Here is a 23,896-nt window from a genome sequence, read left to right as displayed (position 1 = left end):
TTGTCACGAGATGTTTGATCTAGTTATTAGAGTTGAGATATTCCTAGTCCTTGCTATATGACAGTATTAAAACTACAATAGTTGTCACGAGATGTTTGATCTAGTGGCTAGAGTTGAGCTATTCCTAGTCCTTGCTATAACAGTATTAAAACTACAATAGTTGTCACGAGATGTTTGATCTAGTGGCTAGAGTTGAGATATTCCTAGTCCTTGCTATATGACAGTATTAAAACTACAATAGTTGTCACGAGATGTTTGATCTAGTGGCTAGAGTTGAGCTATTCCTAGTCCTTGCTATGACAGTATTAAAACTACAATAATTGTCACGAGATGTTTGATCTAGTGGCTAGAGTTGAGCTATTCCTAGTCCTTGCTATGACAGTATTAAAACTACAATAGTTATCACGAGATGTTTGATCTAGTTATTAGAGTTGAGCTATTCCTAGTCCTTGTTATGACAGTATTAAAACTACAATAATTGTCACGAGACGTTTGATCTAGTTATTAGAGTTGAGCTATTCCTAGTCCCTGTTATGACAGTATTAAAACTACAATAGTTGTCACGAGATGTAGATCAAACATCTCGTGACAACTATTGTAGTTTTAATACTGTCATAACAGGGACTAGGAATAGCTCAACTCTAATAACTAGATCAATCATCTCGTGACAATTATTGTAGTTTTAATACTGTCATAACAAGGACTAGGAATAGCTCAACTCTAATAACTAGATCAAACATCTCGTGACAACTATTGTAGTTTTAATACTGTCATAACAAGAACTAGGAATAGCTCAACTCTAATAACTAGATCAAACATCTCGTGACAACTATTGTAGTTTTAATACTGTCATAACAAGAACTAGGAATAGCTCAACTCTAATAACTAGATCAAACATCTCGTGACAACTATTGTAGTTTTAATACTGTCATAACAGGGACTAGGAATAGCTCAACTCTAATAACTAGATCAAACATCTCGTGACAATTATTGTAGTTTTAATACTGTCATAGCAAGGACTAGGAATAGCTCAACTCTAATAACTAGATCAAACATCTCGTGACAACTATTGTAGTTTTAATACTGTCATAACAAGAACTAGGAATAGCTCAACTCTAATAACTAGATCAAACATCTCGTGACAACTATTGTAGTTTTAATACTGTCATAACAGGGACTAGGAATAGCTCAACTCTAATAACTAGATCAAACATCTCGTGACAATTATTGTAGTTTTAATACTGTCATAGCAAGGACTAGGAATAGCTCAACTCTAATAACTAGATCAAACATCTCGTGACAACTATTGTAGTTTTAATACTGTCATAACAAGAACTAGGAATAGCTCAACTCTTAATAACTAGATCAAACATCTCGTGACAACTATTGTAGTTTTAATACTGTCATAACAAGGACTAGGAATAGCTCAACTCTAATAACTAGATCAAACATCTCGTGACAATTATTGTAGTTTTAATACTGTCATAACAAGGACTAGGAATAGCTCAACTCTAATAACTAGATCAAACATCTCGTGACAACTATTGTAGTTTTAATACTGTCATAACAAGGACTAGGAATAGCTCAACTCTAATAACTAGATCAAACATCTCGTGACAACTATTGTAGTTTTAATACTGTCATAGCAAGGACTAGGAATAGCTCAACTCTAGCCACTAGGTCAAACATCACGTGACAACTATTATAGTTTTAATACTGTCATAACAAGGACTAGGAATAGCTCAAATCTAGCCACTAGATCAAACATCTCGTGACAACTATTGTAGTTTTAATATTGTCATAACAGGGACTAGGAATATCTCAACTCTAATAACTAGACCAACATCTCGTGACAATTATTGTAGTTTTAATACTGTCATAACAAGGACTAGGAATAGCTCAACTCTAATAACTAGATCAAACATCTCGTGACAACTATTGTAGTTTTAATACTGTCATAGCAAGGACTAGGAATAGCTCAACTCTAATAACTAGATCAATCATCTCGTGACAATTATTGTAGTTTTAATACTGTCATAACAAGGACTAGGAATAGCTCAACTCTAGCCACTAGATCAAACATCTCGTGACAATTATTGTAGTTTTAATACTGTCATAGCAAGGACTAGGAATAGCTCAACTCTAATAACTAGATCAAACATCTCGTGACAATTATTGTAGTTTTGATACTGTCATAACAAGGACTAGGAATAGCTCAACTCTAACAACTAGATCAAACATCTCGTGACAACTATTGTAGTTTTAATACTGTCATAACAAGGACTAGGAATAGCTCAACTCTAATAACTAGATCAAACATCTCGTGACAACTATTGTAGTTTTAATACTGTCATAACAGGGACTAGGAATAGCTCAACTCTAATAACTAGATCAAACATCTCGTGACAATTATTGTAGTTTTAATACTGTCATAGCAAGGACTAGGAATAGCTCAACTCTAATAACTAGATCAAACATCTCGTGACAACTATTGTAGTTTTAATACTGTCATAACAAGGACTAGGAATAGCTCAACTCTAATAACTAGATCAAACATCTCGTGACAACTATTGTAGTTTTAATACTGTCATAACAGGGACTAGGAATAGCTCAACTCTAATAACTAGATCAAACATCTCGTGACAATTATTGTAGTTTTAATATTGTCATAGCAAGGACTAGGAATAGCTCAACTCTAGCCACAAGGTCAAACATCACGTGACAACTATTATAGTTTTAATACTGTCATAACAAGGACTAGGAATAGCTCAACTCTAGCCACTAGATCAAACATCTCGTGACAACTATTGTAGTTGTAATACTGTCATAGCAAGGACTAGGAATAGCTCAACTCTAGCCACTAGATCAAACATCTCGTGACAATTATTACAGTTTTAATACTGTCATAACAAGGACTAGAATTACCTCAACTCTAATAACTAGATCAAACATCTCGTGACAATCATTATAATTTTCATACACAACTGATCGTACAGTTTAAAATGGAACAAAATAAGACAGAATAATTGATCAAATGTTTAAAAAACAAGCTGTTAAAAAATAAAGGTATCATATCAGACGAGTAGCTTAAATGCGGGGCGAAGGTCTCAATTGAACGAATAATGCTGGAGGGCGCGGCTTAGCAACCATCCAATGCGCAACGATCCAATGCGAAAATTTAAAATCACATTTGGATATAATGCGCGTGAGTGCTTACAAATTTGCTTTTGGCGGAGATATAAACTGCGCCTTCTGACTTATTATATCAGCGTTTAAAATACATTGGTTCAAGGTAATTGGGGCTTTTCTAAAAAATGTCATGAATCATCCATGTCATGAGGGGGCTTTTTAAAAATTGGTTAGAGCAAGGCTCTAGTAGAAGTTTTGTAGCGCGATGCACTACTGGGCCGCGCCGCGCATCAAATAATGATTCTCGCAACCACACCTTCGAGAAGAAAGCGGCGCGCGCTACTTCGAAGAAATTTAGACGAGTAACATCCGTCAATAGATTGGCAAGATGCACCAGTGGGTCTCAACGGGCCGAGATGCGCATGAAAATGATTGACATCGTGAATCAAGTAATAGTTACATTATTATACTAATAGACATTAGATCAATCGTTCACATAGCCATGTGTATAATACGCGTACTATGTACTATACTGCGTGATGCGCTTGTTTCACAAGTAGAATATCCTTTGCCGCCTTCGGCGGTCGCGCGCTACTGCAAGCGAGAGGGCTCTGGTTAGACTTAGAGCAAGATCAATCGCAAAATTACATGGTTAGGTGAAGTAAAGACTAATATAACATATAAAAAGATCAGTGCATGCAAAATATATCAAAAATTTAAAATAACACTAGCATTAAGCATAAATTGAAAATTAAACTCAAAGTGAATTTAATATAAGTTTTAATATAAAATGTATAATGTGATGTTAACGGGTGATACTCGTAAAATATTTTTTCCAAATATAAGAGACCGTCAACGAGTCCAACTAGAGCGGTTGGATTCGTCGACGGTCTTAATGCTTAAATGGTCGAATATTTGGAACTTGATTGACGATGTTAACCCTTCCAGATTGTTGCTCTGCGAATTAACAAAGCAACGAATGCTAGTTTGCGCGGCGTGTCGAAGCGGTGAACCCAGGAAACCTTACTGGCTGGAGCCTAACTTTGAAAGTAAAAAAGATAGAAACGTCTGGTTTTCAATAAAATGTTCGCCTTGTAAAAATAACGTTCCCCCAGGGGGAAAATTAAAAACAACGTAGATTTTGAATTATCGCGAAAAGTCATATTTTAGGTCATATAAAACTGCACAGCTTTAACTTTGCCGATTGTTGTTCTCTGATTGGCTTAATCGTATCACGTGGTACGCGGTACAATTGCATCTTTGGAATGTTTGAAGCGTGCAAATGCAATGAACTCACGAGCGCGCGCGGAGCTCAACAAGCTGTGAAAAGGCGATCACCCTGTAGTAATATCGCTAGCCGGTAAGGTCTGCTGGGAAGTCCTCCAAATTGGGAACAAATGTTTCAAGAGTATCGCTCGTTAAATGTTAACATTAAAGTTTGTGCGCGCTGATATTGTAATATTGTTAATAAAATTGACAATATCATATAATAGTATAATGTTTGTAGGTTTATAACCTACCAGGACGCGCGCCGAGTTGGACTCGTCAATATTTGTTCACGAGTACCACCCGTTAATATAATGTTAATAATATAATGTGCGGCGCGCAGCACGCTACATAACAGTGTACAGTCTCCTGTTAGTATATTTTTAATTTCGCATTGGATAAACCTAGACCACTCCTAGCTGTAGACGAAATGAACTGGCTGTTAGAATGTTTTTATTTTGGCAAGTGCTTGAACGCTCGGTGTCCGGTGCCATCAACATACCCAGACCAGCAGTTGCTTCTTTTCCTTCTCATGTCGTTATTTTAGCTTTTTAGGTTATCTTAGTTTGTGCTACCTTATACATTAGCACAACTAGAAAATAATAAAAGTTGCCATTTCCCAGTAGGCCCGCTACACCCATACAGAGCTTTCTTATGGGACACTACCATGGCATGGCCATATTTTCGTAAGACATAAAAATAAATTCCTAGAAATCTGTTTCTCTATCTAGTATCTTTCCAAATTTCATCGGGTTTTCTGTCTTGGAAATTAAGTCCTCGGATTTTCACTTTTCAGTCCTGCTCTCACAACGGGAATGCTGTGTTGAACTGATTTACATAATGATCTGCATATTATGTTCATAATGTATTGACAATTTTTACTCAACTTTAATTGACCGGTTGATTTTTGATAGAATGGTTGTAAAATCTTGTCTCTTTTTAAAAATCGCCATTGTATCTAGATTCTAGAACCCATTTGCTTATGCCTCATTTTTTGAGATCATAAAAACTTGATGTGTGTAGGTATTTTCAGTCTGATTTTGATTATTTGATTAATATTGCCCCCTGACCGATAAAACAGCAATTGTGATTTGATTACTTACATGCAATGATTCGATCAAAGTATCTTCTTTCACACTCTTGTTTGTTATCAGAAAATGTATAATTAAGGAGACTAATTGAAAATTTTGGATACTCTCTAGTTGACTTACTGGCTACCAGGCTACTGTGTACTGATCGAGAACATTCTGTCGTGTCGCAATACTTACGTACTCACTTGACATTTGCGCCGATATTAGAAACCTAGCAGCGCATGTTATTCATAAAACAATAAATTAAAAGCTTGTCCACCAGAGGTAAGTCACTCAGTTCACAATTTGCTGCTCTACCTAATTAGAGCCAGTACTGTATGTAGTAAAGTAGTAAAGTACCAAGTGTGCTCAGTTCGCTGTTGTAGTCTTCTAAATTGCTCTACCAGTAGTCTGCTTTTCCTGACTTCCTGACTTATTATGTGCAGCTCAACTGTGTAATTGCTCTCTGTATACGTGTATACTGGCTGTATATACTAGCCTTGTGTACTTTGTTGTGTTGTTTGTTCTTTTGTTTATTGGTATATTCAGTGTAGTTAGTAGTGGCAAAGTAACATGAACGTGGAAATTTTATAAATTAATTGATTTATGATTTTTTAATAAAACACAATAGACATTTCATTTCAATTTCACAATTGAATATGTCTACGAATGATTTAAATTTTAATTCGTTAATTTGTTATGTTGTGTAATCAACAATTTGTGGCATTTAAACTGACAATTAGCAAGCTGTTCAAAACGACGTAGTTAGCGCGTGTAAGGGAAACGAAGCCTTGTATGTTCTACATCAATTGTCTTGCTGTTTTGGCACAAACAGTTTATTTATATCACATTATCACGTACTGCTACAGTTTATTATTCAGATCTACTTGTTCAAATCTGTCGCCTATGTAATATGTTGCTTGTCCTGGTAGTACATACATCTATATCTCCAAGCAAATTAAACTGATAAAAAGCATACATTTGAAGATTAATTTACATTTGCAGATTAATTTACATTTGCAGATTAATTTCTAAAAGTATTCGCCAGTTTAACTCATCTAAAATTACCAGGATTTTATGATATAACAAAAATGTGAGATAATAAACGCTGAACAAATCTGCATCTCAAGACTGCCGCTGTTTTTAGTACACGTGAGTTGAATTAATTTAGAATTAAAATTAACGGACAGATTATTTTATATACAAAAAAACCTGTGTTTATAGGGATTAGCTGTAAAGTAGCAGTTTTTTAGTTTAAAACACCCTACAGCAAGTAAATGTTAGTTGTTACATAACTGTATTTACGTATTTATAATACAGAAATTGTGTTGAAGCTGTAGTTTAGGGTGTGGACTCATTGGCTGTGTGAGCTAATCATGTATTATAAATCAGATGGCTTGTTAAGGGTGTGTATAATGTATAAACTATAATCCCTATAATGTATTATAACGTATTCTACAATTGTATACTGTATATTATTACAGGAGGAGGGGTTATGGGCAGAGGGAAGTTGGTTACAACATGCTGCTGACACTACAAGGATTCTGGACCGTTGCTCTCTACTTCGGTCTATTAGGTACAGGCTGTTTGAACCTTAAAATTAACATCATACTTTTAAATCGGAAATAAGTTTAGCTTCTGAAATGTTACTGTTTTTCCTGGAGTTTGACTATTAATTAAACTGGTACACCTTTAACCTTTTACTGTTTAACTTTAATAGTTTCTTAGTGTTATCAATGTTATCAACTGATGAAATCGGTGTCTGAGATTGTTTTCAGTTTGCTGACTTATACCTGTAATCTGAATGTCGTAAATATAATATGATAAGAGATTGCTATTTTTAACTGATCTCATACACCTATTTAATGTGACAATACTATAAGTTATATTAGTTAAAAGTAAAGTATAACAATATAGTCCCTTATTTCCCAGGTATAATATGGTTACCACGTTACTACGTGATTCCGACCAAACTGAGGTTGTGGCCTTCTTACTGGCTGTATAGCACCTTCTCCACCAACACTCTGCCACCTCTCAGGTTAGTACTGTGGTTAGTACTGTGTGGTTAGTACTGTGTGGTTAGTACTGTGTGGTTAGTACTGTGTGGTTAGTACTGTGTGGTTAGTACTGTGTGGTTAGTACTGTGTGGTTAGTACTGTGTGGTTAGTACTGTGTGGTTAGTACTGTGTGGTTAGTACTGTGTGGTTAGTACTGTGTGGTTAGTACTGTGTGGTTAGTACCGTGTGGTTAGTACTGTGTGGTTAGTACTGTGTGGTTAATACTGTGTGGTTAGTACTGTGTGGTTAGTAATGTGTGATTAGTACTGTGTGGTTAGTACTGTGTTGTTAGTACTGTGTGGTTAGTACTGTGTGGTTAGTACTGTGTGGTTAGTACTGTGTGGTTAGTACTGTGTGGTTAGTACTGTGTGGTTAATACTGTGTGGTTAGTACTGTGTGGTTAGTACTGTGTGGTTAGTACTGTGTGGTTAATACTGTGTTGTTAGTACTGTGTGGTTAGTACTGTGTGGTTAGTACTGTGTGGTTAGTACTGTGTGGTTAATACTTTGTGGTTAGTACTGTGTGGTTAATACTGTGTGTTAGACGTTAGTGCTACGAATATTATATAAATAATTTGAAAATGTAGTAACTTAGTGACACATCAACGAATCGTATTAACATCGGTTGTTAAGTATTCTACCTACAAATTCATACAGTCTGTAGATATTCGTGTTGCGATGTGAATATAGTGTCTTAGTACCTACTCGAAATGATGTACACTTGACTGTCTAGTGTAGACTGTAATGTTAACAGTGTAGAGTTAACAATGTATACACTGCACTACAGAAAACTAGCTACACGCGTGTGTAATTACTCTACCAAACATATGTTATTTATAGCTGCTCAGTGTAGGAAACAGTTAGTTAGCGATAGTCTGCGGATTGTTATGGAATGTTGCACATGTAAGTATTATTATAGTAATTAGTATACAACAGCTTTAACTGCTCACAGTTACTACATACTTAATTAATAAACTACTTATTAGACTGTGTTCTTAATTGCTACATTTTATAATTTAAGTGAAAAATAGTACTGAGTCTAAGAATTATGGAATTAAAAGCGCCACTAAGTAAAACTTCTTGTCTGAGGTGAAGGATGTTAAGCTAAGTTTACCTGTCCCACCATTGAGAGGACCTATTATCAAACTGTCACATGTTACGTGCCTATACAAATCAAACTTAGATGCTTTATTTACTCTAATTTGTTGTATCTCCGTATTTTGTAGTATCGTGTCAAGAAAACATGAAGGATGACGAATTAATGATTTTAGAGGGTTAAATAGGCCCTTCAGAAGGAAAATGTCGTAAAATTTGCTGCTGTATCTGTAAAGGATATTCTAGAGGGTTTTTTGTTGAGGGTTTTTTGGATGTTGTAAAGGGTTTTTGGTTGTTTTTGTGGACTTATTTCCCGATTTTGGGGGACGATCTGGTAATATTTAACTCATATTATATCCTGTGCTGCTGAGATGCTTTGTTGCTTCATTCTTAGATGATAATGTCTGTATAAAATAGTAGAATTGTAGCTTGTTACATAAAACATCAAGAAATACAACGTTTAGTGCAGTCCGGACGTGGTCACGCTGTTTCTTATTAATGCTTTTCATGCAAACAAGTTAAAACGAATCTTTTATGTCATGTATCCTGGGTTTATATTTTACCTGTCAAACCAGCTCTCATGTTATTATTCTTAACAAAACTGTTTTATTTGCCGAGTTAATTTATCAGTTTTGCTTCTCACGATAAAGTCTATCAACTATGGGAGAAGAACATCTTATAGATATAGAGGATGACAAGAATTCATCGCAAAAAGTTTCGTGTCAAGAAAACATGAAGGATGACGAAGAAATGATTTTAGAGGGTGAAAAAGGCCCTTCAGAAGGAACATGTTGTAAAATATGCTGCTGTATCTGTAAAGAATGTGGCAGATGCTTTAGAGGGATTTGTTGTTGCTGTTGTGGACGAGTTTGTGGACGTTTGAGCTCTATTATTTTAACTATTATAGTTGTATATTTTATTCTGGCTTTTTATGGATTAGTTTAAAATATGGAACCCGTTCTTGATGTATGTAGCTTTACTCAATATTCTGAGTGTAGAACATTTTGTTGTTATTTTGTTGTTATTTTGTTATTATTTTGTTGTTATTTTGTTGTTATTTTGTTGATCTTGTCTCCTTGTTACGATACAATGAAATGAATAAAATAGTAGACAATTTATAGCTTGTCACATCAAGAAATACAACGTTTAGTGCAGTCCGCACGTGGTCACGCTGTTTCTTATATTTTACCTGTCAAACCAGCTCTCATGTTATTATTCTTAACAAAACTGTTTTATTTGCCGAGTTAATTTAGCAGTTTTGCTTCTCACGATAAAGATCATCAACTATGAATGAGGGAGAAGAACATCTTTTAGAGGATGTTATAGATGTTATAGAGGATGACAAGAACTCATCGCAAAGGAAATGTTGTAAAATATGCTGCTGTATCTGTAAAGGATGTGGCAGATGCTTTAGAGGGATTTGTGATTGCTGTTGTGGACTTTGTACCAGAGTTTGTGGTTGTTTGAGCTCTATCGTGTCATGTATCGCTAATATTCCATGCTTCTTCCTAGTTCTCGTCATTATTGTAATTATTATAGTTGTATATTTTGTTCTGGATAGATTTGGATTAGTTTAAAATATGGAACCCGTTCTTGATGTATGTAGCTTCACTCAATATTCTGAGTGTAGAACATTTTGTTGTAATTTTGTTGTTATATTTTTGATCTTGTTACATCCTTGTTACGATACAATGAAATGAATCGGAAAGTGAACAGCGCAGACGCAATTAAAATGTTTTTTTCCGTGTCTTGTCAAGAGTTAGAATTTAAAATGAGAAGAACACTGTCAAAACACATGTGCAAAGAAGAGCTGGTAATATTTCTTACTAATTTTAACTGCTACAGCTGTTAATTAAGCTTGTCAAAGTTTGTGTGTTTAATGCTGTACTCCTCTGTAGAGATCCTCCTCCCAGAGTAAGAGGGAACTCACGTGACTTACACCGTTAATACAGATGGTAAATGGAGATGTTCTAGTTGGAAGAAGAGTCAAGAACATAACTCAGAAGGAACAAATTGTTGTGGAGGGTTGTTTTGTAAGAAACTGGGGGGATGTTGTAAGAGTTGCTGCGGAGGGTGCTGTAAATGCTACGAAGGTGTTGCACAGTGTATTGTTAGGATATTGCCAGTCTTAGCTGCACTTGCTGTCCTTTACTTCTTCTATTTCAACTTCTCCAGATGATATAGTCAGACAACATTGCAGAACTTAGTGGAATGTTGGGATTTTATGTACATCATATTATGCTTTAAATACATGTTTTAAGAGAACAAATTTTGTTTACGAGGAGAGGAAAGTTGTCGAAGTTTTTATTACTTTATTCGCTTGTTTAGTTTGGTATTGCCCCGTTCGAGTATAAAAACAAATATTGTAAAACTAATTGTCGTTGATAAACTTCATATTATCAAAAATAAATAAAATAATTAATTATACAAGTACATGAACAGTTGCTAATTGTAATGCGAGGGTTATAAGTATAACGATATTCCAACCTGTTCTGTTGTTGGTGGCGGAAGGGGCTCAGGGGTTTAAATTCTGGGGCCTTTTCGGGAAAATCCTAAAATATCCAAAATTTTGTACGCCCAATATTCTCAGAATTGTGCTCGTTGTTGGTTTTAGAGAATCTTAATCATTTTATGGTGGATACCACAATGGGCTTCTTGAACAGCCTAGAGATTTATCTGGCTTGAAATAGTGAAATAAAACGTTAGTTCCCGATTTTGGGGGACGATCTGGTAATATTTAACTCATATTATATCCTGTGCTGCTGAGATGCTTTGTTGCTTCATTCTTAAATGATAATGTCTGTATAAAATAGTAGAATTGTAGCTTGTTACATAAAACATCAAGAAATACAACGTTTAGTGCAGTCCGCACGTGGTCACGCTGTTTCTTATATTTTACCTGTCAAACCAGCTCTCATGTTATTATTCTAAATCAAACTGTTTTATTTGCCGAGTTAATTTATCAGTTTTGCTTCTCACGATAAAGATCATCAACTATGAAGGAGGAAGAAGAACATCTTATAGAGGATGACAAGAACTCATCGCAAAAAGTTTCGTGTCAAGAAAACATGAAGGATGACGAATTAATGATTTTAGAGGGTGAAAAAGGCCCTTCAGAAGGGAAATGTTGTAAAATATGCTGCTGTATCTGTAAAGGATGTGGCAGATACTTTAGAGGGATTTGTGATTGCTGTTGTGGACTTTGTGCCAGAGTTTGTGGTTGTTTGAGCTCTATCGTGTCATGTATTGCTAAAGTTTTTGTTCTCCATGCTTCTTCCTAGTTCTCGTCATTATTGTAATTATTATAGTTGTATATATTTTTCTGGCTAGATTTGGATTAGTTTAAAATATGGAACCCGTTCTTGATGTATGTAGCTTCACTCAATATTCTGAGTGTAGAACATTTTGTTGTTATATTTTTGATCTTGTTACATCCTTGTTACGATACAATGAAATGAATCGGAAAGTGAACAGTGCAGACGCAATAATTATAATTTTTTTCCGTGTCTTGTCAAGAGTTAGAATTTAAAATGAGAAGAACACTGTCAAAACACATGTGCAAAGAAGAGCTGGTCATATTTGTTACTAATTTTAACTGCTACAGCTGTTAATTAAGCTTGTCAAGGTTTGTGTGTTTAATGCTGTACTCCTCTGTAGAGATCCTCCTCCCAGAGGAAGAGGGAAGTCACGTGACTTACACCGTTAATACAGATGGTAAATGGAGATGTTCTAGTTGGAAGAAGAGTCAAGAACATAACTCAGAAGGAACACATTGTTGTGGAGGGTTGTTTTGTAAGAATTTTTTATAATTTAGTCGTGATTTAGTATTGGTGAGGTGACTTTCATGCGACTTTCGCCATCCAGCTGGTATCATTGCGATGTGGCCACAGAACTCTATCCGCCATAAAGTCCTCCAATTTCTTTTCAAGTCGTTGATAATACACACCAGGATTTTTTCTAACAGCAGTCCCCTCCTTAGGTAAGTTTTTCATGATTATCTATCTACTAAAAAATCCAACAAAACTCTGTTTTCAGATAAAGGATAAGCCAAAATCCTCACAAAGAAAATTCCGAACAGTTGGCAAAGGAATCAAAATTGTCTTGCTTTGCAGTGAAGAAGAAAGCCATCAAAGAAGTCTGTGGTATTGTAAGTACTGAATAACATAATATTCAGTAAAAACGCCGAGGTACTGCGGAGTTTAAAAATATAAGTGTTATAAATGGGACTACGTTGAGGGGGAGGGGTATCGTATAATCAAACCAGGGTTTCCGTTAATCGGGCGTGGTGAATCGTGTTTTAACTGTATATAAAAACCTGCAATCATATAAGGAACATTTGGTGCATGAAAAGGTCTAGGTGATTCCTCTTCGTTTTCTAAAATACATATCTATTAAAAACCTGCAGTGCAAACCAGTGATCTGACCATGAAGGTGTAAACCAGTGGCTCCACCAGGAAGTTGTTAAGCCCAGGGAGTCGCCACTTCAAGGGAGACATTAGGAACAATCGGTTCATGTAAGCCAAGATTAGCCAATCCTACAAAGAACCTCCTCCGTAAGGATTAGAGGTATTAGTTGTCATGTATGGGTTCCAGTTGGGAGAATAAAAGCTAACATTTGGAAGGCTCATGTCACTCTGGCCCACCATGATTATTTAAAATAGTACGTATCCATCTTACGATATAAAAGCGAGAAGACTTTAAAACCGAACTCGTGTCCTCTTCCGATAGAAGCGGTTCATCCATCAGTTATATCCTACGTGGGCTACAAAATATGCGTCTTCCCCCCCAATCTGTTGCACAGAAGGGTAGCTTTAGCGATTAGCGTATGCCAACGATGTGGACGAAAAACAGTCACCACTCTACACAGAACTTTCAGCTACCAAGACTCTCCAAAAATTTTTGAAGCGAATAGGTTTGTTTGAGGGGATATAGTTGCTATTCAATAATTGTGTGTCTTTTTGAACCTACAGTTCACACGCATACTCTTAAAATTCTCGAACGTAGAATCAAGATCTCGAAAGATATAACTTTTTACCGCAATACCACTTTATAATGAGCTAATGCATAAGGTAATGTTTGTTTCACATTAAAAAATAGCAGGTAAATACAAGAAACGAAAAGTGCTTCGGAGGAAATAATATATATATATAATATATATAGGGGGGAGGGTCATGCTTGAAAACAACAGAATGTCCCGGGCGTTTACGAAACAAAAGAAACACCATCCCGGCAGCTCCGCTACAAAATGGAGCGATATACAGAGACAGACCTCTTCCATTCATCCAGGTCACCCTTCCAAAAATACAACTTGGCCCAGAGTGTGGTCATTTATAACTTGGAAACTGTGCCGTATTTACGTAGAAAGAATAATACTCCAGTAAATTTAAAGCAATATCATATGGAACACAATAATGTCCTTTTCTTACAAAATAACCAATCACTATGAATAAAATCTCAACACACTTGACTAACTAAGGAGATTAACTTTATGCAGAACTTTAATACAGTAAGTGTACTTAATTAATATGGGAGAATTTAAATAATGTGGTGCATTCATAATCTAACCATTAAAACTTACTGCCAAAACCAGCATCCTTCAAACTTATCTATAATATGCAAGAATTGTGACCCTTTAAAATCGATAATACTACATGTAGCATAAAATGCAAGAATATAGATCCAATGATCCAGAACGCAAGGGAGAGACGCTCCCAGCTACAAACCCGGTATCACTGTCAAGGGATTGGGAAAAAACGTGATACCCGCTAGTTCTCCCAGCTACGGTCGAGTTCGGACATATAATAAGAGTTTTGGAACTGCCTGTATCACATTGAAAGAGGCAGAATTTATTATACATGCTTGTTTTTTAAAATTTTTTCATTATCTTTGCCTATTTCTTTCATTCATTTCATTCTTTCCTTTGTATTCTCTATAGTTTATTTTTTTCCACTAATTTTCTTTCATTTCTTATTCTGTTTTCGTGTTTGAAGTCTCAATAACACATTAGCAAAGAAAGAGATAGAGAAGATAGGACCGAAAGAAAAGGAGAAGATAACATCTAAAGAAGATCTATAGGTGCATGGAAATAGCAAATGGAGGAAGACCAGCTGGAGCGAAGCAGGAGCTTTGATTGAAGCATGGAGAATCCAGTGAGGAGAGGAGAATAAGACAGGGAAAAAGAGGAACCAGGAGCAGGAAAGCTCAGAGAATTAAAATACTCGGAAAAATGCCCTTTTCGATTCATGCCTATGAACATCACAGAGACATTTTACTATAGACAACTATAAATTTGCACATTTTGAAAGAATGTAACCCAGGTGAATAATAGGAAGAATTTAGGTATATGTTGAAAGTATAGAACTCATTGCCTTGTGTTTAATATAGATGCAAAGTTGAAAGATCAGGTTCTTAGGTTTTTTTTATTTCTTCTTTTTGAAGCTTCATTATTGAAGCTATATTTTTGTGTAGTTCCATCTTCCATTTACCTTGTGTATTTTATTTAGTTATTTATTCACGATTGTTGAGGCAATTTTAGAATCTCGTATATATAGTACTTATAATCTAACCAACTTTAAGCCCTTTTGAGCTAAATATGTAATTTAACGCATATACACTACATTTTGCGTGTTTCACTGTCTAGCCCACCAACCATAAGCGGAAATATTGATGGGTCAAGCGGTTTGGAGACACAGGAGAAAAGCTATAGAAACAAAAGAAGAATGGTTGATTACATGAAGTCCATGAAAGCCACATGCTAATCGAACTGTCCATTAGAGAGGTGAAGTACGTGTTAAAAAACGTTATCAAATCTCAAACAAAAATCAGTATATTTAATTAAAGTATATAAAAGAACAATTCCCTCTCTGAACCAGACTAAAAAAACTAAACTATCTGTTTAAATTGTTAACCAATAAGTATAGGTAACCCATGTCAATGACAGGTATTTTACAGATACTTAACACCGTCCTTTTACAAGGAACTGTGACACTGGCTCTTAAAGAGAACAGCTGCCCAAAATTAGTGGCTGGGCACTTCCACCACGTGCGTATAGCCTCGTAACTGCTTTTACCATACTCCGCACAGCACGTGCGGAGAGCAAAATGCAATATCACTCCGATTCAGAGTGTTTTAAAAGGCAACTGGTGAGAAAAACACGGACAAACCACAAAATGTCTACATCTGAAATACGTGCAGGTCGCGGGCTTGTATTACACTTAAAAACTTTTTATACGTTGAGATAATGTGCCAAATTCTTTATTAATTCTCATGCTTCCGCTCACTATCTCATATATTCCATATCCAATTTATGATCTTTTTAACAAAATTCTTTATAACTTGCTTTTTTTCATCTTTTTTTCATATCTTAGCACTTTTTTCCTTTTCTTCATTTCCTTATTTTTCTTGTACTTAATAACAGTAATTCGCCTCTATATAACAATTTTTGGGATGAACGTTTTAGCGGGCTTGTATTTTACCTTAAAAACATTTATACCTTTTAAAAGCATAAAGTAACCCAAATTCTTTTTATGAATTCTCAATCTTTTCGCTGCACTATCACAAGTTTCCTACTTTTTTATGTGTTTTGCATAATTCCATTTTTATGATCTTTTAACAAAATTCTTTCATTACTTAGCTTTTCTTTTCTTTTTTTTTCATACTTTGCACTTTTTCTTTTTCGTCATTTCCTTTTTTTTCTTTGTATCATATACAGTATTCCGCCTCTTTAAACACAGTGTTAACCCCTTGCAATCGAGAACTGTCCCATGTTTCCTCCTTCACTTTTCGGGGGTCCCCCGGATTTACCGGGGGGTTCCTCTCACCATACTCCTCCTAGGTGAAGACCATCCCTCCATCCCTACATTTAAAGTTTCAATCTGCCTCCGAAACTTGGATACTCACACAAGAACTCAATAGGTTCCAGGTACTGTCCTGCCGCTACGTAGTTAATGATTTTTTCTGACACGATGAAAAGGAAAAACAAAATACACTGCAGATTAAGTGGCAATTGAAATGGGGCAACGCAGGCCATATGGCGAGAGATGGAACTGAAGAGCGAGTTAGGGCTTTAACACGTATAATCTCAGAGAGCTCCTTATTACTAAGTATGACCGCCTGACTTCAACCTCTCCGGAAAACACCAAACAAAGCGTTTCAAGACGCGATCAGTTTATCGATGAGAGAATGCCGACATGAACTGAGCGAGTAGATTCGAGATTAGATGCAAGAGCTATTGTTTGACTCAAACTAAATTTATATCATGTAAATAATCATTTTGACATCGAGCGATGTGATTTTTTTATCCTCCCCCCCAAACAAAAAATAAATATTTTTTTTTATTTTTTCAAGTATATTTTTACATGGCGCTAATTATATATAATATAGCTAATGTATAAATTATTTATATATATATAGAAAACCCGTGGTCACAGGGAAGAACTAATATTGATAGTATTACTTTGGTTAGTAGTTAATAGTTTAAATAGCGTCAAAACATATCCTACACAACCGTAGATAACAGCCAAAATTAAATGTTGCTCCGAAATAAACACAGCGTAATATCAACTAAACCGATTAAAATGACGTTACAACATATCATTGCACGTGCGTGTACAAATCCGCGTTTGTACCACGCAGTACTACGCAACTTCCTATTCTCGTCTATTTGCACGGGGGCGGTCGTACAGAGATAGACAACAGACAAAAGAATCGTTTGGAATTATAGTAGAGATATGTACATTGGGCCTGCTTTTTCCGTTTGGTTTTTCAATCAATTAATATTTTTAATGATAGATTCATTTTACAAATGTTTTTTTTACTTTGTAATAAATTTTAAGGATTATAACTAAGGGGGGTACACTGTCCAGTCAATAATCACATAAATAGGATACGCCTTCAACTAATCACGCGTCCTCGGAATTACCTGTGAATCGACAACCAATAACTGACCGTACAAGGCCAACATCACGATATCTCGGTATCAATCAGCAAAAAACTACTAACTAGACGGAACCGATGTACTCCGGGCTAAGAGTAAAAATCCTGCTCCCGATCTGTTTTTGAACCTCTCTCAACGCAAAATCATTCATTGAGTAGTATCTCTCCACCACCCCACACTGATTCCCCGCATCCTCCACAGTACCAGCCATCCACAGACGCCTCCCCGGCGGGCGACCTGACTACACTTCCCTTAACTAACACTCACAATCTTAATTTGCCAAAACGCCAGAAGATCACACTCCCTTGCACACCCTTTCCAACTGAATCCGACTCCAGCCCGCAAAAGGCTTGGCAAGAAACCGATCCCAACTACAATCTACAATCTCAAACTCCTCCGATCCCAACCTCTATCACTACACCATGCAAATAAAGAACAAGTCCCAAGCGCAACTGTAAAACCTCAAATTGTAAACGTGTAAAACTAAATGGGTATGACCCATCTTTTTAAACTAGATTCAAAGATTTTTAAGTGTTAAATTATAGAATTTCTCGTTACTTTACATTTGATATTTGTAAATTCTAAACTATCTAACATCCAGTCAAATTTAAACCCAATTAGTGTTTGATTTGATATTAAAAACTTGACTGATATTTTAATGATAAAATGTTTTATATTTCGTTTGGATTTATAAGATGGTCATATCTTAAATATTATTAAATCCTATGAGGATGGCACGTTTATGATATTCATTGGCTCAAGAGTTTTTCTCCACTCTATAAAGATCTCGAAAGGATAAGAACGACTTAGAAGGGACCTTGAAACAAATATTAACAAATGTGATATTAATGTGTATTATAACAATTTGATAAACATTTCATTCAATAAGTGTATTTTCAATAAACAGGGACACTGGCACAAAAAGTGAACACTGCCAGAAAACGAGTGGCTGGCTATTCACCACGTGCGGAGAGCCCCGTAACTGCTTGTACATACTCCCGCACAAGCACTGCGGAGAGCCAAAATGCAACTTCACTCCGATAAGAGTGTTTAAAAAGGGCAACTGGTGAGAACACGGACCACAACAACAAATTCCTTACCTCTGAAACGTGCAGGGCGCGGGGCGTGTAATTGACACTAAACCTTTTATACTTTAGAAAGATAATGTGCCAAATTCTGTTTTTATAATACACATCTTTTCGCTGCACTAGGTCACATATTTTTCATATTTCCAATTATTGATCTTTAACAAAATTCTTAATAACTTTGCTTTTTCTTCTTGTTTTCATATCTTGCACTTTTCTTTCTTTCATTTCCCCTTTTTCTTTGTATCTTAAGACAGTATTTCCGCCTCTATATAACACAGTTTGTGGATAACGATTTTAGCGTAACTAATTCTGTGTTGTACAGGGAACGCATTTATATAGGGTCACTCATTTCTTTTCATTTCTTCATTCCTTTTTTCATCTTGTTACAATAACTTTTTTTGTCAATTTACTTTTTTCAACTTTGCACACACTTTTCTTTTCTTGGTGTGAAAAATACCTGTTTAAAGTATTAACAAGGGTTACGACTGAGTTGTTCCGGTATTTGAGCGGAAGTGAGACATATTCTAATGCACACAACCTTCCAGCTTCTGAGGCGTACTGAAGAGTGTATGAGGGAACGTCTTCATAGAGTCATAGAGGACTTAAAACAGTATAATTCTAAATCCTGTCTTTTATTCAGGATCTTACGGCATCATATATAAACATAACTATTTCCTTTCTCCACACAGAAATCTTTGTGGTGAAACATAGGACAAACAAATAAAAATCAGTCAAGAAATACCAAAAATGTAATAGTCAAGTAAGTGACAAACAGCACCTTATTAAATGTAGCCAGCGATATAATTTGATCCGTGAGAAACAAACCTGGCTACTGGATTCGAATAATTCGATTAAAAAAATAAGTTGCAAAAGGTAGTAAAGCAAGTACTAATATATTCCACACTGGATAGGTTTATGTTGGCATACTGATTACTGAATTGTACAAGTGGAAGTTATCCATTTTATGTGAACGAATTTTCCGGCAGAATTACCGATAAACTGTCCCCACGAACAACCTCCCACTAAGAAGACCACAGGAAGATTGAAGTTACTATCCCCCGACAGCACTTCCACCAAGAAACCAGCTCCCTATTGCTCGCACCAACCTCAACACTTGGCCTCCCCCTCACCCGAATACTTAAAGAATATCAACCTCTCTCCCTACGGGTGCAACCCACACATTTGGTCAACCCCCGCTGGAGTTAAGATCAAGAATCATTAAGGAAGCACGTGAAAATTCCTACATCCCCCTTACACTGCGGTAACAATGCCTGAAACAACAGTTGCGCAACGACCTGACAGAGAGATAGACCAGACGACCAGGGATACTCTCTCATCCCGAGACCGTTTACTCGTCAGAACCGAAGTGTAACCATCAAATATCTAGAGCAAGCAGATATTATATCAACATAGATCTACAAATTTAAGTTAGAGATTAGCTTCTGAAGTAGTTGGTAAAATCCGCCCTCCATGGAGAAACATTGTTAGCTGTCGGCAACAGCTTTGAAAAGAACTCTGATTTATATTTTTTTCAACAGTGATATTAAATGTCTGTATTTTACAGGGAAATTTACAGAGTTTTAAGCTCCAGGTTTGATTTTTTCACATATCGGATTTTTATTTCAGAATTGTGGATCAGACAAGGATTTGAACCAGATTTTGATTTATTCACAACAATATATTTGTGTGTCTAACCTTGTTTAAAAGTGGATATCTATCTATTTGCAAAAGAATTCCACTATTTGAGCCAGAACAGATGAAACATGATGAAATATTCGAGTGAATGAAGAACTGTTGATGCGTCACTCGTAACAGTCCCTCCGGAACAATACCCAAAATTTTGAAGCCCTCAAATTTTGTAATCCTTAGGCAATACACACTTTTACTTGATAAATTAAATTGAAGGAAAAATTCTGGAAAAGTGCCTGGAAGCCGTCCCAAATACAACGTTCAAGGAATATCTGAGATAAAAATTAGTTCAAGAAATAGGGGTGTCCAAAATCTTGAAAAATTATCTAATCACTCCGTAACGAAATTCCACTTTTAATACTCAAAAACGATTATATACTCTCTATTTCTCTTTTGCAGATAATGTAAATTGTAGGTTTGCACGCCTAAGAAACTTAATTTAACCATAATGAACCTTTTTCTTGACATTTTTCGAAAAAATGGTAAAATGTCTCACAAACCGAAATTCTATAGTTTTTTGGAAATAGGGCCCACCATTATCATATCAAGGAACGCCCACTTTCCTCGCCACGTAAGACCAACTTTTATTATACTAGTTATTACTAAGTCACTTCCAGGTTAAAACAGTGGATACGAGCACACGCCCTGGAGGACAATAAGAATGGACCCTCGAGCTATGTAATGTATTGATAGAGTACCACATCCAGTTCTTTATTTTCAGAAAATCAGAAGACCACAAACAGGCGATCAACCACCACTAAGACGAAAGTTCGGAGAAACGAAGAAGATTCTACTATTGCACCTCTGTTAAGAAACACTAAAGTCTATCATTTGTAAAACCAAAAGTAAAGAATAACAACCACCACTTCTCAAGTCCAAAAGTGAAGGAACTTATCGACAAGCCGTAAATCAATAGAAAACTGTTGCTAACCGTTTCAGATGGTGTGCAGTAGACAAATCTTACAGTTACTTTATAGGATTTAAGCAATAATTGTAAATTAATTCTTTGGTTTTTAACAGGAAGAAGGGACCATGATTCAGCCATATTTGAATATAGCAAAGAATTGGAGCCCAGACAGCACCCAGACAGCACGCAGCCGCCAAATGACCCCACCTAAATTCGAAGAAAGAAACCATATTGTGAACGTAAGGGTCAAAAGTCCCTGGAAGATGAAAATTAATTTTCTCCTATGACAGCTTCACACACCAAAAGCGGAAGCCCGTAATGCGAACATAGAATGACTACCATGAATGAACGGTAATAATAACCAAGGGTGCAAAGATATCACCTGGCCCGGTATGATGTCTCAACCGAGCTGAACAACTAATTAAGCTGCTATAAAGAATAGAACAGGTCTGACGGGTATTTCCTGGAAAAAATAAAAATAACAAACACATTACCACTACAAAGTAATTTATTTCCAGTATGATTAATGCGTGTTTTAAATGCATACAAAAGCTGGAAATGGAGAAATAGAAAGCAAAAAAAGTAGTCATAACGAGAATAATACCAATACAAGAACATCACTGGCTAAAACATGAACCACATTCGTTACCATTCTTACTTCAAAGAACAAACAGACAAACGGGAGACGAACCACCACCAAACAGAAATACGGAGAGCTCATTCTCACTAATGACCTCGATCACTACAACCACTTGGAGAAGGTACTAACGCAGAAATCTCGATACTGCGTCATAAGGCCTCCCCCCTATAGGTTTGGCCTGTTTCGTCAAAAGATCAGGGCCACTAAGAAATGCTATCCGTATCAAAAATGCTCCTCCAAAGAAGGTACAATGAACTGACTACACTGGAATTTGTGAAGATTTGCATCAGGCGTAAGGTCACCTGAAAGAGCTCACCCTCAATAAGAGGGCAGAAAGTGTTAGTAACCGTTACTGGACCACTGTGAACCTTGCTCTCTGGCGAGCTTGAGGAGCCGAGGTTGCGAACTTCGTTGAGCTAACGGTTACCAGTATTTGCCCGTCGCAAACCTCTCGCCGGCAACAGAACATCATTGCCCTCAGAAAAATGGCCCAAAAACACTTGAAGTAGAAGCTAGGATTATCGATCATCATTGGCTAAATTCTTCAACTTTAGTCAACTACGGTCTAAATCAACAACATTATCTGTTTTGGTCTGAGGCATGGTCTTACGACGTAACCAAGAAGAGCACCTTAGATCTTATCACTAAAACAATGAATAATGAGGTTGGAATTTAAAGGTGTTATAGGTTCCCTCGAAAACTGTTCTCATATCTAAAAGGCAAGGTGGGCTATATATCAAGCTAAGGCACGAAAGCGCTGATGCTGGGTTAAAGCTAATGGTCGAAGAAGCAATGAGAAACACACAGAAAGGCGATCAACCTTCTTCAACAGTCTATTAAAGATGAAAAGAATAGTTATAACACGGAAGCTGCCAAAAAATATTTTTAGTCACAGGCAAGGATTGTCTCCTATCAAACATTGACTGTTAAAGTTCATCAATAGGCATTAAGACATCGTTCTTGAGAACGTCTTAAGCTTCTTAAAGCTTTGCATCTTGCGCCATTAAAGCCACACACAATCTTTAATGAAGCAATTGATCAAACATGCTTTTGGGGAAGTCAACCTCCTCAAGATCGGCTTATAATAAAAGCATGGCGAATATGTTGGCTAGCAAAAGAAAAAAACGAGACTTGTGTGTTAATAAAGTTTGGTTAAACACCGATTCAGCAATCCGAATGGTTATCGTAAACGATATTGTGGAACCACCCACAACCAGCCCTTTCTATAATGAAGTACAGCAAGTGTGAAATCGTGAAGCTCGACCTAAAAAAAACATCCACTTTGATGTTCTATCAAATTCTCTATAATTTCTCGAGTGATGCGTACCTGCTCAGCCACTAAGATGTTGCAAAGTGGTAATCAAACCTGCCGTGACATTTTCTCGTAATCATAGAATAGTGTTTTGTTAAGATAAGTGGATGATTGCTACATCTGTCCTTTCTATCTGAGGAGAATATTAGTTATATAATGATCCGATGTGCCTACAGCCGGCCAGCTGTACAGGTACACTTGTTAATACACACAGCATCAATGTGCTCTAGACACAGTTTTTGTTCGGACATTGCTCTATCTGTAAACTAAGACCTAGTTTACAATAATCTATTTCACTCTTAAATTTCTTCTGGTTTCAAAACACTTGACAAGAAATTTGCTTTGCCGAGTCTGCACGAACAATTCTATTAGTAATTTTTCAAACTGGGATGAAAAAGAATCAAGTACTCACGTAAAATTGGTAACTTCACAACAGTAATCTGCATTCCCAAATCAAATTTACGACTTAACTCAGGCCTCATCGATTTAAAAAGATTTTACATTTCCTATGGTCGAGGGACACTATTGGCTATTTATAGAAATCTTCTAAGAATGTTTGACTTGATGTTATGGACAGATATATTCTAACCACAGGTCATATCGTTTGACTGACGCAGTCCTTAAGACAGCCCAGTTACCAGGCACCATGGACTAAGTGCTTATCTTTTTTCTGGTCAATGTTTTCCGGGGGGGGGCTGACATAACTAAC

The 23,896-nt window shown here is 36.2% G+C and overlaps 1 protein-coding gene and 1 long non-coding RNA gene across 2 annotated transcripts in view; one reads left to right on the top strand and one right to left on the bottom strand.

Moving 5' to 3' along the window:
- Positions 1-23,896, bottom strand: part of LOC134822979 (chitinase domain-containing protein 1-like) — a 133,424-nt gene that overhangs the window by 45,795 nt on the left and 63,733 nt on the right. The gene's annotated exons all lie outside the window — the stretch shown is intronic.
- Positions 6,466-7,502, top strand: LOC134823771 (uncharacterized). Its single transcript, XR_010161319.1, has 3 exons — positions 6,466-6,617; positions 6,950-7,041; positions 7,398-7,502. It is a non-coding gene; the product is annotated as an uncharacterized LOC134823771 (long non-coding RNA).

Source organism: Bolinopsis microptera, chromosome 11 (genome assembly GCF_026151205.1).
Source record: "Bolinopsis microptera isolate Bmic1 chromosome 11, MBARI_Bmic_1.0, whole genome shotgun sequence".
NCBI classification, from domain to species: domain Eukaryota; kingdom Metazoa; phylum Ctenophora; class Tentaculata; order Lobata; family Bolinopsidae; genus Bolinopsis; species Bolinopsis microptera.
Note: the sequence above shows the minus strand (reverse complement) of the source record. Positions and strands in the feature narration are given on the sequence as shown.